Below are 16079 nucleotides of genomic sequence, written 5' to 3' on the forward strand. Positions count from 1 at the left end.
TCCAGATCTGAACCCCAGGGTTAGTGTCGATCCAGTCTACTTGAGGGTGAAGCTCGTATAGTCCATTCTCCTTAATGAACCTACTCAAAATGCCACAGAAAAGGTCAGATCTTCCGGATCAGAGAATGCTGCATCTTTGGGTTCTAGCCTCTACCACAGAGACCCTAATCTCCCTGTAAATCGGTTGAATTGGTGTCTCGAGAAGTCCCCAACGAAGTCGTGAATTAGCCGTCTGAGAGATGTATAATCAAGTTGGCGATTCAATGCTTTCCACTGAAGTATTCATATGAACCCAAGTAGACACAGGTGTTTGTCAGGCACATTTGTCTTAGTATGATGAACAGAGCTGATTGTCACTAATCATCCCATTCACCATGTTAAAGAACTAATATACATCTTATAATTAATCACGCACGGATCAAAGAGAAACAATAATACTTTTATTAATTCATAGGACTCAACAGGGCTCCTCCCTTCAACCTAGGAGGTTTAGAAACTCATACTGAAAGAAAATACAATAGTAAAAACATGTAAAGTGGCTGAAGATGTACGAATTACATAAACCTAATCCCTTAAATACTAAACTAATAACTAGTAAGGGTAAAACAGTATTTCTAGTGCTAAAATCCACTTCTATGGCCCACTTGGTGAGTGTTTGGGCTGAGTTTTGATGAGATCCACGTGCTATGAGGCTCCTAGGGCGTTGAACGCTGGCTAGGGGATCCTCTCTGGGCGTTCAGACACTGGTCTCTGCTTTGTGGGCGCTGGACGCCTGGAAGGGGGCAAGAAGCTGCCATTGAACGCCAGTTTTAGGCCTTCTAATCTGAGGCAAAGTATGGACTATTATACATTGTTAGAAATCTATAGAAGTCAGCTTTCCATAGCCATTGATAATGCTCCATTTGGACTTCTGTATCTCCAGAAAATCTCTTCCGAATGCAAGGAGGTCAGATCCGGACAACATCTGCCGAGCTTTCTCTATCTCTGAATCAAACTTTTACTCCAGCTCCTCAATTTTAGCCAGAAATTATATAAAAACTAAACAAAATATACTAAAACTATATGAAAATGATGCCAAAAAGCATATAAAATATGCGCTCATCACACAGCATGGACAAAGAGTTGTGCCAGGATCGTGTTGGTGGGATGCGAGGCGCACAAGCCCACCCACGCGTACGCGTGACCCACTCGTACGCGTGACCCACGCATACGTGTCGCCCTGCAATCCTGAATTTTGAATTTTTAGTGCTGGGGCTGTGCAAACCGCATTGTCCAAACAGTGAGTTCTGCTGGGACCATGCGGGTTATGTGCGCTAGGCGCGATATGCTATCATGCGTACGCCTCCTCCACCTTTTCCTGCCATTCACTCTTACGCGTGACTAACCCGTACGTGTCACCTAGTTTTTTCTATTTTCGCACGCACGCCTGACCCACGCGTGCGCGACCTCAGTTGCCCTGCTTCTATCCTATTTCTTCTTCCCCATTCCATTCTTCTTTTTTTCTTTCTTTCTTTCTTTTCCTTTCTTCTTCTTTCTTCTTCCTTTCTTCTTCTTCTTTCTTCTTCCCTTCTCCCATTTCTTTTCTTCCCTTTCTATCTCTTCTTCTCACCTTTCTCATCCATTCTCACTTACAATTCCCCATTTTTTTCTTCTCTCACTTTTCAAAGTTTCACTTCTCATTTTTATCCTCTTTCATTTTTTTGTTTATTACATTTGCATACTTTTATTCATTGTATTTTAACTTTGTTTTTATTGCTTGTTCTTATTTTCTTTCCTATGTTTGTTATTCTACCATCGGTGTTGGATTTTCCTACTCAACTGTTGAGGATTTTTTTAGATCATTTTAGTGCTTCTTGACTTGTTTGATATTGATTGGGTGATGAAATCCTAAGCTCAAAATAACCATGGGAAAACCTCAAGCTCAAATTTATATATACATCCATGCCCATGGGAGAACCCGGGAAGTTAAAGTGTCCGATCACATTTTGCAACAAAGGGTCAACAGATAATCCAAATACATAAGCCAAATAGATTATTAATTTATCATTTATTAATGTCATCATCATCATCAATTCATGTCCCATTCAATTGCAATTCATTATTATCATCATCATATTTATCAGTTACCTCTCATTTAGTGTTAGCAATACCTCATTACTTAGTTATCCACTTCGCAAATCCTTCTCACTATCCACTTAAATTATTCAACATGTTCATCCATGTTCCAAATCTTAAAAACTCGCTAACGGATCCCAAACAAGTGTTAAAGTGGTTTGGAAAGTTAGAGAATAGGTTAAAATCTAAAAAATGCAACTTTTTCAAACAGGGTGGTCATGCATACGCATGCCACCCGCATACGCACGATTGCGAATTTTGGCAATTCTGCGTATGCGAGCACCCTCTGTGTACGTGGATTTTCAAAATAGAGGGGGTATCTCACGTACATATAGACACTGCCGCGTACGCACACATTCAAAGTTTGGCCATTCTCCCGTACGCATGCCTCATGCGTCCGCATGAACGTGAAAATTGACAAAGTCGCGTATGCATCTACCTCATGCGTACACGAGTGTGTTGGTCAGAGAGAATCCTTGCGTACACATGCATGTTTCCGTGTATGCATGCCTTATGTTTTTCAGAAAAGCTGTTAAGTCTGCAGAAATCTGTTTTATATATCCAACTTCGAATGCGCATGACTTTTTTCATGAAAAATCATTTTAGTCCGTTTTTCAAATATTATAAACTTCACAGACCCAATTTTTATTCAAGAAAGTTTGACAAAATTTGAGGGTTCGGAAGCCAAGTTATGACTTACCGAAATTGGTCAAAAATCAGTTGTTACCCAAAAATACCAAACCTCAAGTTTTCCAAAATCCTCAATTCTAAACCAATTATTTCACAACCAAAACAATTCCAATTATTCCTAAATCATATTCACATACTTCCCATTCATGCCACAACATTTCAACATACAAATTCATCCAATCCATTCAACGATTTCCAACAACAATCACTAATTCTCAACATTTCATATAATTCAACTTATCCTATGGTCAATTAGCCTAGGTTTTCACGTAACATTATACATTACTGCTACTTTTTCTTCTCCTTCTCTTTTTTCCTTATTTTTCTCTTTCATTATTGTTATTATTATCATTGTTGCCATCTTTTTATATGTATAATAGTTCAAATCCAAAATGCATCGAAATTCCTTAATGATGACGACACTCAAACAAATTTAGTTTAAAATAAGTTCAGACTAAAAGTACGCCTTATTTAAATTCAAAATGTACCGCATTTACTTAATGATGACGACACATAAACAAACTCAGTTCAATACAAGTTCAAACCAAAAGTGTGCTTTATTTTAATACAGAATGCACTGAAATTCAAAACCAAAATACTCCGAAATTACTTAATGATAACAACACCCAAACAAACTTAATTCAAAACAAACACAGACCAAAAGTTCACGTTATTTAAATTCGGAATGCACCAAAATTATTTAATGATAACTGAAAACTCCTTATCTTCCTTCTTTTTCTTGATCATTATCATCATCTTCTTTTTTTATTTATTTTTTTGTTTTACCTTTTATTTACCCTTTTAAAAAAAATAAAAACAAGAAAAATCAAACAAAGAAGAAAAAAAACACATAATGAAGTAAAATTACTAGGAAAAAGAGGAGAGAAAGAAAAAAATGTAGCGATAAGAAGGAAACATACAAAGAAAAAGAAGAAGAAATTCCCAAAAGGAAAGGAAAAAAGAAAGAGGAGGAGAAGGAGGAGCGTATATATTCATGCTCCAGTAATAAATCTGATTTTTGATGGCTATAGATCAATTTAATTGGATTTAGTTATTAAAAAGACTTAGATGTATAGCATTGCTGATATCATATTGCTATGTGACTTGGTTAAGAGCTCATATTCACCCTACTTTCTTCAAGTTCAAACGATAGACGTTATTGGCGACCTGCAGTACGATTTCAACGTATTTAAGGTGAAGAATTGGTATAGAATATTTAAATCAAGTTAATAGACCAAGAGTGACATTGATTTTTTTTTATTGTTAAACCTTGTCATGAATTTGAGTTCCATCTCAAAGTCTAGTTAATAGATTGAAGAATATATAATAAGCATTCGAATTTCTTCCACTTGTTAAATAAACGAGTTAGTTAACCACTTGATAACATTTGGTTCTTTGGTTGGTTATGAAAATTATTTGATATTTGCTTCTCTAGTCTACTCCACATACATGACCGAATATAGTGTATCAATACTAAAAGAGCTAAGAAATAAACAAGATCAAACAATATATATGGCAGCCGGCTAGTATTTGTGTGCACGTGGCTATGGTTCAATCACGTCGATAATGCTTTAAGGTGGAGATCGATGACAGTAATGGTGATGGTGAATGGTGATGATGAAAGGTGAAAAACAGTACAAGCATTCAAGCAATAGGATAGCCTTACTAATAGTAGGTGATACAGGATTTTTGAGTGACACACATGAACCGTCGTGATGTTAGCGATGACGGCATCAATAGAAGCATCATTAACAAGTTTGCCCATTTTCGATATCCCCTTAGTAAATTGTATTTGAAAAGTCAAGAGAACAAGAGAAAATTGTGAATAATCGTGAATAAATTTCAGGGAATGTGTGCCTTCCATGTGGTAAATCCTCACTATCTCACTGTGCACAGATTCTACACAACAAATTAAAATAGGGAACTAGTTGCCGAAACTTCTACAGCTTCGGTAAGAATGGAAAATTTTCAACCTTCAAGGTTGTTTGTGAAACTCCTGCAGTCCTACAAAATTATTTCTCATCTAGACTCTAGCTAACTTTTTATAGAAGAAAGTAAATAGGGTAACAAAAGTGGACGAAATGCATGACTCTGAGAAAAAAACCTCAAGTTCATGCAATGAATAATTTTGATGCCTTCAACGTCAGACCGGTAGAAAATTATAATTTCTTAAATTATTTATAATACATATATTAATTATAATCACAAATTAAACTATTCTATATTAAATAATTTATATAACGGTGATCTTATTTATTGTCATGAATATTGAATTAATTAAATCATTATAGCTTTTAATTTGGATTTAAATAAGAATAAAATTAAAGATACTATTTTATTTAAACTTTAGCGTTTAATGAGCGTCAACGCAAATATAAATAGCGAGTTTAGGATTTTGATCCTCATGCTTGCTTTGCGTCTTATAATCGGCGCTTCAATCCGGTCAGTATAATTTTATTTGCAGCTTTTGCTTGTTCATTGGCATGGAGGTTTTCTATCAACGTGAACTGATGCTTCACTAAACTTCTGAATGCTGAATTAGTGAATTGAATTTCATTATCCATGGTAATGGAGTGTGGAACTCCAAACCGGATGATAATATTCTTTTACAGGAACTTTGACTTTTTTGAACTGTGATGGTTGCTAGAGGTTCTGCCTCTATCTACTTAGTGAAATAGTCAATCGCAACAATGAGATACTTTACCCGTTCGGGTGCCTGTGGGAATGGTCAAAGGAAGTCTAACCCCCATTTTGCAAATGGCCAAGGTAAAGTAATACTAATGAGCTCTTTAGGAGGTGCCATATAGAAATTAGCATGCTTTTGATAGGACAGAGATTTTTTAGTGAAGTCGGCTGCCTCCCTTTGTAAGGTTAGCCAAAGGAAGCCAGTTCGAATCACTTTCTTAGAAAGCGACCATGTCCCTAAGTGGTTTTCACATATGCCGCTGTGGACTTCGTCTAGGACTTCTTTAGTCTTGGAAGTTGAAATACACTTTAATAGAGGTATAAATATTCCTCTTCTATAGAAAATGTTGTAGACTAAATGTAGTTTTATGCTTTCCTTATGAGCCTCATTGCTTCCCTTTCTTCTTTAGCGATGATATCGAATTTAAGGTATTTGACAATGGAGTCATCCAACCCAAACCTAGATTGGAGATGGTCATTGTACTCGACTTGTCAACTTCTTTGACTACTGATGGTGTGTGAAAGGTTTCCTGGATAAGACTTCTATTGTTGCCCCCTGGCTTGGTGTTAGTTAACTTGGAGAGGGAATCAGCTCAGATATTTGATTCCTAGGCTATATGTAGGACTTCTGTCCCAGGAAATTGAGCTAATTATGCTAATGTTTCTTCCAAGTACTTCTACATGTTGCGATCTTTGGCTTGATAAGTCCCATTTACCTGAGAGATTATTACTTGAGAATCATTATACATGATCAACCTTACTGTCCCGACCTCTTTGGCTAGCCTCATGCCAACAAGTAATGCTTTGTACTCTACTTGATTGTTGGAGGCCAGAAACTCGAATTTTAATGAAAGTTTTATCTGAGTTCCTTCTTCACTCACCAAAGTGACACTTGCTCCACTTCCAACTTCATTGGATGATCCATCCATATACAAATTTCAGACTATAAGACTTCCCTGCATTTCGGTGTACTCAGCCACAAAATCGGATAAGTATTGGAATTTGATTACTATCCGAGTTTCATACCTTAAATCGAATTCAGATAGTTCTATTGCCCATTGTAGCATCTAACCTGCAATGTCTGTCTTTTGGATGATGTGCTTCATAGGTTGATTAGTTCGGACTTTTATGGTATAATCTTGGAAATAAGATCGGAGCCTTCTGAAAGTGATCACAATGGCATATGAAAAATTTTTCTATTTTCTAATAGTTTAGTTTTACCCCCTGTAGAGCCTTGCTAACAAAATAAATTGGTTGTTGTCCATTCTCATTTTCTCATACTAAAGCCAAGGCTATGACCCTACTTGAAACTACTAAGTACAACATGAGTTCTTCCTCTGGAACAGGTTGGGTGAGTACTGGTGGCTAACTCAGGAAGTTTTTGAAGTCTTGAAAGGCTTGCTCGCATTTCGGAGTCCACTCAAGTTGGCATCCTTTCTTGAGAATTGAGAACAGGGGTAGAGACTTAAGGGATGATCCCACTAAGAATCTGGATAAGGCTACTAACCTTCCATTCAATTGTTAGACTTCATTGAGGCAAGTCAGACTTTTCATCTCGAGTATCACTTTACATTTATTCAACTTGGCTTCGATGCCCCTTTAGATGAGCATGAAGCCTAAAAACTTCCTATCTTCCACTGCATACGTGCACTTTGAGAGATTTAGTCTCATTCTGTGCTTCCCAATTGTGTTGAACACCTCAGCTAAGTCGAACAAGAGATTAGTATCTTCCTTTGTTTTGACGAGCATGTCGCAATGTAGACCTCCATTAACATACCAAGGTGTGATGAAAATACTTTATTCATTAGCCGTTGATAGGTGACTCTAGCATTCTTTAATTCAAAAGACATTACTACATAACAATAGTTAGCCTTTGGGGTGACGAAGGAGGTCTTTTCTTGTTCCGGCTTATACATCGGGATTTGATTGTACCAGAAGTATGCATCATAAAAAATAAGTATCGATACCATGAGGCTGAATCTACCAAGGTATCAATGCTGGGAAGTGGGTATGAGTCTTTAGGACAGGCTTTATTGAGGTCGGTATAATTGACACACACTCTTCACTTCCCATTCAGTTTTTTCACGAGTACCATGTTAGCTAACCATAAAGGATATTTTACCACTCTTATGAATCCATCTTCTAATAAAGCTTATAGCTGCTCTTCCATGACTTGTGCTCTCCATCAAGACCAAGCTTTTGTCATCTTTGTTGAACAAGTGGTGAGTCAGGGTAGACAGCAAGCTTGTGACTCATGAGGTCAGGGTGTATCTTGGACATGTCTGAGGCTTTCCAAGCAAAGTGGTCAGAGTTTTGTTGCAACAGCTTAACAAGATCTGTTTTTAATTCTTTATCCAAGTTAGCTCCTATGCTTGTTGTTTTCTCTGCCTGATCTCCAATTTGAACCTTGGTGCACGAAACTGACTCTGCACGTTTCACACAGATAGACCGGCAAGTATACCGGGTCATCCAAGTAATACCTCAGGTGAGTGAGGGTCGATTCCACGGAAATTGTTGGTTTGAGCAAGCAATGGATGCCTTATAGATCTTAGTCAGGCGGATAGAAAATATAATTGTCACGAGAAAACGCATAAAGCAGATAAATAAATAAAACGTTACTAGATAGGTGTGAAATCAATTGTATGAGAACGGTTGAGGCTTCGGAGATGCTTCTTCCTTCTGGATCAACTTTTCTCACCATCTACTCCAACTTCTGTTTGATTCATTCCATGGCAGGCTGTATATGATAAACGCCGGGTCAGCGGTCATCCAATCTAAACGGGGGTGAAGCTCTAGCAGTCCATTCCCTTGGTGATCCTACTCAAAATGCCATAGACAAGGTCGGATCTTCTGGATCAGAGAACGTTGCTTCCTTGGTTCTAGCCTACACCACAAAGGTCCTAATCTCCCCGCACCTCGACTGAACTGATATCTCAAAAAGTCCCCAACGAAGCTATGGATTAGCCATCTAAGAGATGTATAATCAAGTTTGTGGTTCAATACTCTCCCGTCAAGGACTCTCAAGAGCCCATGTGAATAGGGATGAGGGTCAAGTTACACTCCCAATTCGTTAGGATGAAGAACAAAGATACATCTTAGAATACAATTCATTATAGATTGAAGTAGAATAGTGATATTATTAATTCATAAGAATCAGCAGAGCTCCTAACCTTAACCTTAGGATGTTAGTGACTCATACTGTACAGAAAACAATAATGAAAGATTTGAATGGGCAAAGATCCTTAACAAGGGTGATCTTTGTTCTATATATACTAATCTAGCAACTAAGGATTAAAGAAAATAACATAGACTAGTCTTATAGTGCGAAAATCCACTTTCCGAGCCCACTTGGTGAGTGTTTGGGCTGAGCCAAGAGTGTCTTCATGTCCTAGGACTCCTTAGGGGCGTTGAACGCTCGCTTGGGACTCCCTTTTAGGCATTGGACGCCAGCTGCTCCCTTTTGGGCATCCAACGCCAGGAATGGGGTAGGTGGCTGGCGTTGAAGGCTAGTTTTGGGTCTTCATTTCCAAAGCAAAGTATAGACTATTATATATTTCTGGAATGCTCTAGATGTTAGCTTTTCATAGCCATTAAAAGCACGCCATTTGGACTTTGGTAGCTCCAGAAAGGCTCCTTCGAATGCACAGAGGTCAGATCTTGACATCATCTGCAGTACTTTCTCTATCTCTGAATCAGATTTTTTCCAAAGCTCTTCAATTTCAGCCAGAAAATACCTGAAATTATCATAAAACCCAAAAATTCAAAGTAGAATTCAAAAATATGAATTTAGCGCTAAAACCTATGAAAATATAATAAAACATAAACAAAACATAACAAAAACTATATGAAAATGATGCCAAAAAGCGTATAAGATATCCGCTCATCAAACCTCTTTGGTCTTTCCATCAGGTTGAGGTCATAGTTCTTCTCGAATTCAGACACTATCTAGTTCAATGGTGTTGACTTCTTTTCCCTTAATACTTTTCTGTAGATTCGAGCTTTCATTATAACATTTTCGCACTAACCTCTTATATTCTCTTACGGTAGTAATTCCCTCTAAAGTCGGGAATTTCATTCAGAGAGTCAAAACGACCGCAGCTAGTTGGTTCAAAGTTGTCCGACCTATCAAGGTATTATAGGCAGATGCCACGTTGACCACAATGTAGTCTATACTCAAAGTTCGGGACTTCAAACCTTTATTGAAAGTGGTATGCAAGGAGATGAAGCCGAGAGGTCATATAGGTGTGTTGATGAATCCATATTTTACGATATATTTTGTTTTGATTTAAGTGGATTCCATCACATAAACCCACATTTATTCACCTAAATAGCATGCTTTTGAGATTTCTTCCTAAATTGTGCTTGAAAGTGAAAACATGCTCTTTTGTGCTTAATTTAGTCAATTTTATTCACTTTAATCCCATTTGGTGCCTTGATGTATTTGTTAAGTAATTTTCAGGTTTCCAAGGCAAGTATGGATTGAAGAAGTGAGGAAAAGAGCATGCAAAAGGGAAGAATTCAAGAAATGAAGGATTTGGAAAGCTGCCAGCCTTGACCTCTCTATACTAAATTGGTCAAAACTTGAGCTACAGAAGTTCAAATGAGGCGGTTCCAACGGCATTGGAAAGCTAACGTCCAGGGCTTCAAAATGATATGCAATTTTCTATAGTGGAAATAAGTTTAAGTGTGTGTATGCACAGGTACTTATGCGTATGCACAAGTTAGAATTCAGCATGTGTGCAGACGCACACATCTGTGCGTCCGCATAGGTCCCTGCACGTGACCTCATTAATTACAACTTGCTGGCAGTGATTTCTGGGCCCCCAAAACCCAATCCAACTCATTTTTTGAAGCTATTTAAGGCCAAATTGAAGAAGGATGAAGGGGGGTAATTAGGTTTAGCTTTTATGATATTTTCTCTTAGTTTCTAGAGAGAGAAGCTCCCTCCTCTCTCTAGAATTAGGGTTTTATTAGTTAATTTCCTTTTAATTTCATCTTTTAATTCTTGTTTTAGTGTAGTTTAATTTATGTTTCTATGTTCTTCTATCTTATTCTTCTTCATTTCTCTTGTTATTTCCTTTATTTTGTCAATTTTATGTTTTATGACACTCATGTTACATTTAATTTTAATTAATGCAATTTTATGTATCCATGTCATTTATTACTTTCTTTAGTTGTCATTGTCACTTTCTTGCTTTGGTAGCTATAGAATTTATTTTATTGCAATTTAGTATTATTTTATTCTCATACATACCAAGTGTTTGATGAAATACTTGGCTTAGTTTTTACTTAGCTTTTTTTACACTCTTGGCTTGAAATTGATGACTTTGGTGATCCTTGAGTCATTGATGTCCATTCTTGTTTGATACATTAGAGTAGTTAGTTGATTTGGTTTCCCTTGACTCTATGTAACCTCTTAGTGTTGACATAGGACTTAGGGATTGGAATTAACTATGCCTATTTGACTTATCTTCGATGTAAGGTTGACTAAGTAGGATTAACTCTTCATAATCATCATATGTTTGTGGTCAATGGCTAGGATAGGTAGCCTTAGTTCTCAATTACTTGCCAAGAGGTTTCTTGCATTTGAAGTTTATTGCTTTGATGTTTATTTGCTTTTATTTAATTTCTTGCATGCTAAGTTACTTTCTTGCTATTTCCTTTCCTTGCACTTTATTGCCTTGACTTTTATTGCTTTGATGTTTAATTTCTTGCATGTTTAGTTTTCACACTCTTGGTTGAGAAATTGGGTGTTTGGGTGGAATTGAGTTGTGGATGTCCATTCTTCATTGTGTGAGAATAGTTAATTGGTTTGGTTTCCATTGACGCTAGTCTTTCACTAAGTAATTAGTGAGTTGACTAGAACTTATGGATTGAGACCAATTACACTCTTTGACTAATTCTCAAGGAGGATTGATTGGTTTGGATTGATTCCACACAATTGCCATGTTTGTGGTCCATAACTTGGATAGGAAGCCTAGATTACCCACTTCTTGCCAAGAGTCCTTTTTAGCATTTAATTTCCATTTTCATTACTTTTACTTGCTTTGACTTTTAATTCTTGCATGATCAATTGCTCTCTTGCTATTTACATTACTTGCTTCTCTTGCCATCCCATGCTCTCTCATAGCCAATAATTATACACTTAATTGCAACTCCTAGGGAAGAACGACCCGGGAGCTAAATACTCTCGGTTATATATTTTGATTTGAATTTAATATTTGATTGATGATCAATTGTTGGGTTTAGACTATACTTACAACGGACAATTTCTACTTTTAGTGTGAAAATCCAAACCTATACTTTTGGTCATTGTCATGTGTCTTCTAACCCGAAAAGATTGTCAAGATAGGCTCTTAGCTATCTTTCTTCTAACCCAAGCTTGTCAAATATAGGTTTGATTAGTATGTTGGCTGAGCTCCCCTGATCTGCCAGAGTTCTGTGGAGGTTTGTATTGGCGAGTACCATTGGAATTAGGACAGGATCATCATGGCAAAGGTTTATTCCATGAGCATTTTCTTTAGTGAATAAAATTATGGGTAAATAGAAAACTTCACATTCTTCACAGACTTGATAGACTTCTTTTAGATGACTTTTACTAGAAAACTTGGTTACCCTACCAAATACCATGTGGATGTGCCTATAAGGGGTTTGTGGTGGCTGATCTCATTGACTCCTATCTTCATCACCCCTCTTTCTTTTTCCTAGATCGTCCAATCTCTCTCCAAGATATCTTTCTAACTGTCCTTCTCTAGCCAGTTTTTCTATCACACTTTTCAAGTCGTAGTAATTATTGGTGGAATGCCTATATAGTTTGTGATACTCGCAGTATTCCATCCAACTTCTAGCTTTCTTGTTCTTGATAGGACGAGGGGGTGGGAGTTTTTCATTGTGACAAATCTCCTTGTAGATATCGACAATAAAAACTCAGAACGAGGTGTAATTATGGTATCTTTTGGGCTTATCCGAGTTGTATTCATCCTTTTTCTTTGCTTCTTTATCTTTATCCCGAGCTAGATAAGGAAACTTTTACTTTGAAATTGTCTATCTAAATCGGTAATTCTCCTCTATGTCGATGTATTTTTTCGCTCGTTCTTGTACTTCGTACACAGAGGTTGGATGTCGCTTCGATATAGATTGAGAAAACGGCCCTTCTCTGAGGCTGTTAACCAAACCTATTATCACTACTTTTGTGGGTAAATTTTGAATCTCAATGCAAGCTATGTTGAACCTTTCCATATAACCTCAAAAAGTTCTCCGACTTCTTACTTAACCCATAAGAGACTTGGAACATGCTTGACTTTGTCCTTTTGAATTGAGAATCTGGTAAGGAACTTCCTTGCTAGATCGTCAAAACAAGTTACTGACCTAAGTGGTAAGCTATCAAACCACTTCATCGCCGCTTTGGTTAATGTCGTCAGGAAATCCTTGCAACGGGTCGCATCGGACGCGTCAACCAGGTACATCCGACTTTTGAAGTTACTGAGGTGGTGTCTTAGGTCGGTCGTTTTGTTATAGAGGTCCATGTTAGGGCTTTTAAAATTTTTGGAGACCCTTGCTCACATGATCTCTTCTATGAATGGATCTTCTCCTCCAAAAGGGCATTTTCGAGAGCTTTTCTTCTAGCTCTCTTCACCAGCGTACCTCTTTTCGCAAATCTCTTTCGGCTTCTCTTTCTTGCTCGATCTCCTATTCGAGTTTCTCCAACCATGGTGCGAGTGGACAATTTCTATAATCTCGGTTAGATTCGGGGGCTCTTCATCATCTGATAGATGTATTTTGGAATTAATTCTCCTAGTGAAATGGTTGGTTTTCCGATGTTCCCTCCCAGTTAGGTCCATTCGATCTATCATGCCGTGTAGATATCATGAGTGCTCAGTCATCGTTATGAGGTTCTAGTTCCGACTCAGATGCCCTGTGACCGTCTTCGAACTGATTGTCCGCCATGATTGGGTGTAGACTTCTAGGTTCCTGACAACATCGCCAATATTCCGAGGGTTACCTGAAACGAGGTTGTTTTTGGGCTTGAACGTGAGGTCCAGATTCCTTTTGGGAAGCCTCCAACTTTTGTTGGTGCCGAGGTACCGCTGTCCGAGTTCCTCATCAGGAGATGAGATGTGATACCTGCAAGGGACTCCGATACTAAAGTTATCGAGGGTTTTATACCAGTTTTTTAGTAGAATGGGTTCTGAATATACTTGAGGATGTTAGCATATGCATAGTAGAAAAGATAACCACCTTTTAGAATAGTTCCTCATTTAATGGTGGATAACTATTTCATTTTCTTAGGTAAGTTATTGAGATCTCCCTTCTAGATAAGAGGGAGATATCTTAGGAGTTAGTTACTTATTCAAACAAGTAGAGCTGAATTGCTGTCGTCGTGCTTGACCTCTATGAGGTTGGATAGGTGTAGTAGTTAGATCTCTTGAGTGAACTTCTATTCATTTGGGTCTGGCTATATTTTTTAAGTCAGAATATGGACAACATTTAAGTCGCCTCCATAGCTCTTTTCCCACCTGAGGATTTGCAATTTAGCCTATCAGAATATAGAAGGCATTACCTGAGGAAAATTAAAAAGACAAACTCTCACAATTATATTCACAAATTCATGTACATTTCTGTACTCTCAACTATATTTCTTAATAATTTAATCTAGATGGTTTTGGAATTGAGGAAACAAAAAATTTTCAACACCGGTTAGATGCCATGCAAATCTAAAAGACAAAGATGCAGTGCGATTATATCACTATTTCATTACTAAATCTCGAAGCAAGGAAGTATAGGCACTTTCGGAGCCTAAAATATCTCCATAATCACATTTCACTTTCATCACAATAAAATTAGTTAACTGGTGAATGAGCCTCGGTATGAGATCTACATATGTCAAGCACATGTCAGAAGTTATTTAAATAACATATTAAGGAACAAGATTTTACTGAGAAAATAACTTCAATGAGAACCTGGAAAGAGCTACAACTGAGAAGGTTTCCTCAGCGGGGCACAGGCATGACGGAGTCTTCTAGCAGCCTTGAAGGAAAACCAAATCAGAATGCAGATGGGCAACCACAATTGCTTCACTTCACTCGGATAAGCAGAATTGGATTTTGCAAGGATGTGTAAGTGTGTAATTTCTGTGTCCCCCTCATTGTCCTTCAATGCTATTTCATGTCATTACTACAATTAAATTTACCTGTCAATCTATCATTAGATTCTTTAAATCAATGTTATCGACAATTTTTAAAGGTTATATGAAGGACTTGTTTGAATAAAGTTTTTAAAAAAATAAAATTAATTTTATATAGAATCTCGTCTAAAAAAATTTTTTTATTTGTTAAATATTTTTGGATATAAAAATATAAAAATACTTTTTGTTTATTAATTATAGAAAAATATTTTTTTAAGAAAAAATAATAAATTATAATTTCTGAAAAAGATATTTTTTATTTTTTATTGTTTTTACTTTTATTACTAAAAATTTTCTAAACAAACTTAAAAAAAAAAATCTTTTTCTATCAACTTAATAATACCAAAACAAGCACGAAATCTACTAATGTGTCACGACTCTCTTCCAACGAAATGGACTCGGTATTAACATTACATATCATCCACCATAAAATCCAAATTGGCATGACTTCCAGCTTTCTTGTTCTTGATGGAACGAGGAGGTGGGAGTTTTTCAGTGTGGCAAAACTCCCTGTAGATATCGACAAAAGAAACTCAGAGCGGGGTGTAATTATGGTATCTTCTGGGCTTATCCGAGTTGTATTAATCCTTTTTATTTGCTTCTTTATCTTTATCCTAAGCTTGATAAGAAAGGTTTTACTTTGGAATTGTCTCTCTAAATCGGGAATTCTCCTCCATGTTGATGTATTTTTTCGCCCGTTCTTGTACTTTGTATAGAGAGGTTGGATGTCGCTTGGATATAGATTGGGAAAATGGTCCTTCCATGAGGCCGTTAACTAAACCTATTATCACTGCTTCTGTGGGTAAATTTTGAATCTCCAACCAAACTTTATTGAACATTTCCATATAATCTCGGAAAGTTTCTCCGACTTCTTGTTTAACCCCTAAGAGACTTGGAGCATGCTTGACTTTGTCCTTTTGAATTGAGAATTTGGTGAGGAACTTTCTTGCCAAATAGTTAAAACAGGTTACTGACCTAAGGGGTAAGCTATCAAACCACTTCATCACCGCTTTGGTTAATGTCGATAGGAAATCCTTACAATGGGTCGCATCGGACGCATCAGCCAGGTACATCCGACTTTTGAAGTTACTGAAGTTAGCAAGGGCTTTAAATTGGTGTTTTAGTAGATTGGGTTTTGAATATACTTGAGAATGTTAGTATATGTATAATAGTTCCATCTTTAATGCTGGATAACTATTTCCTTTTCTTAGGTAAATTGTTGAGATCTCCAATCTAGATAAGTGAGAGATATCTTAGGAGTTAGTTACTTATTCAAATAAGTAGAGCTGAACTGAACTGCCGTCGTCGCACCCAACTTCTATAAGGTCGGATAGGTGTAGTAGTTGGATCTCTTGAGTGAGCTTCTATTCATTTAGGTCTGGCTATATTTTTTAGGCTAGGGTAT

Source organism: Arachis hypogaea, chromosome 19 (genome assembly GCF_003086295.3).
Source record: "Arachis hypogaea cultivar Tifrunner chromosome 19, arahy.Tifrunner.gnm2.J5K5, whole genome shotgun sequence".
In the NCBI taxonomy this organism is placed as follows: Eukaryota; Viridiplantae; Streptophyta; class Magnoliopsida; order Fabales; family Fabaceae; genus Arachis; species Arachis hypogaea.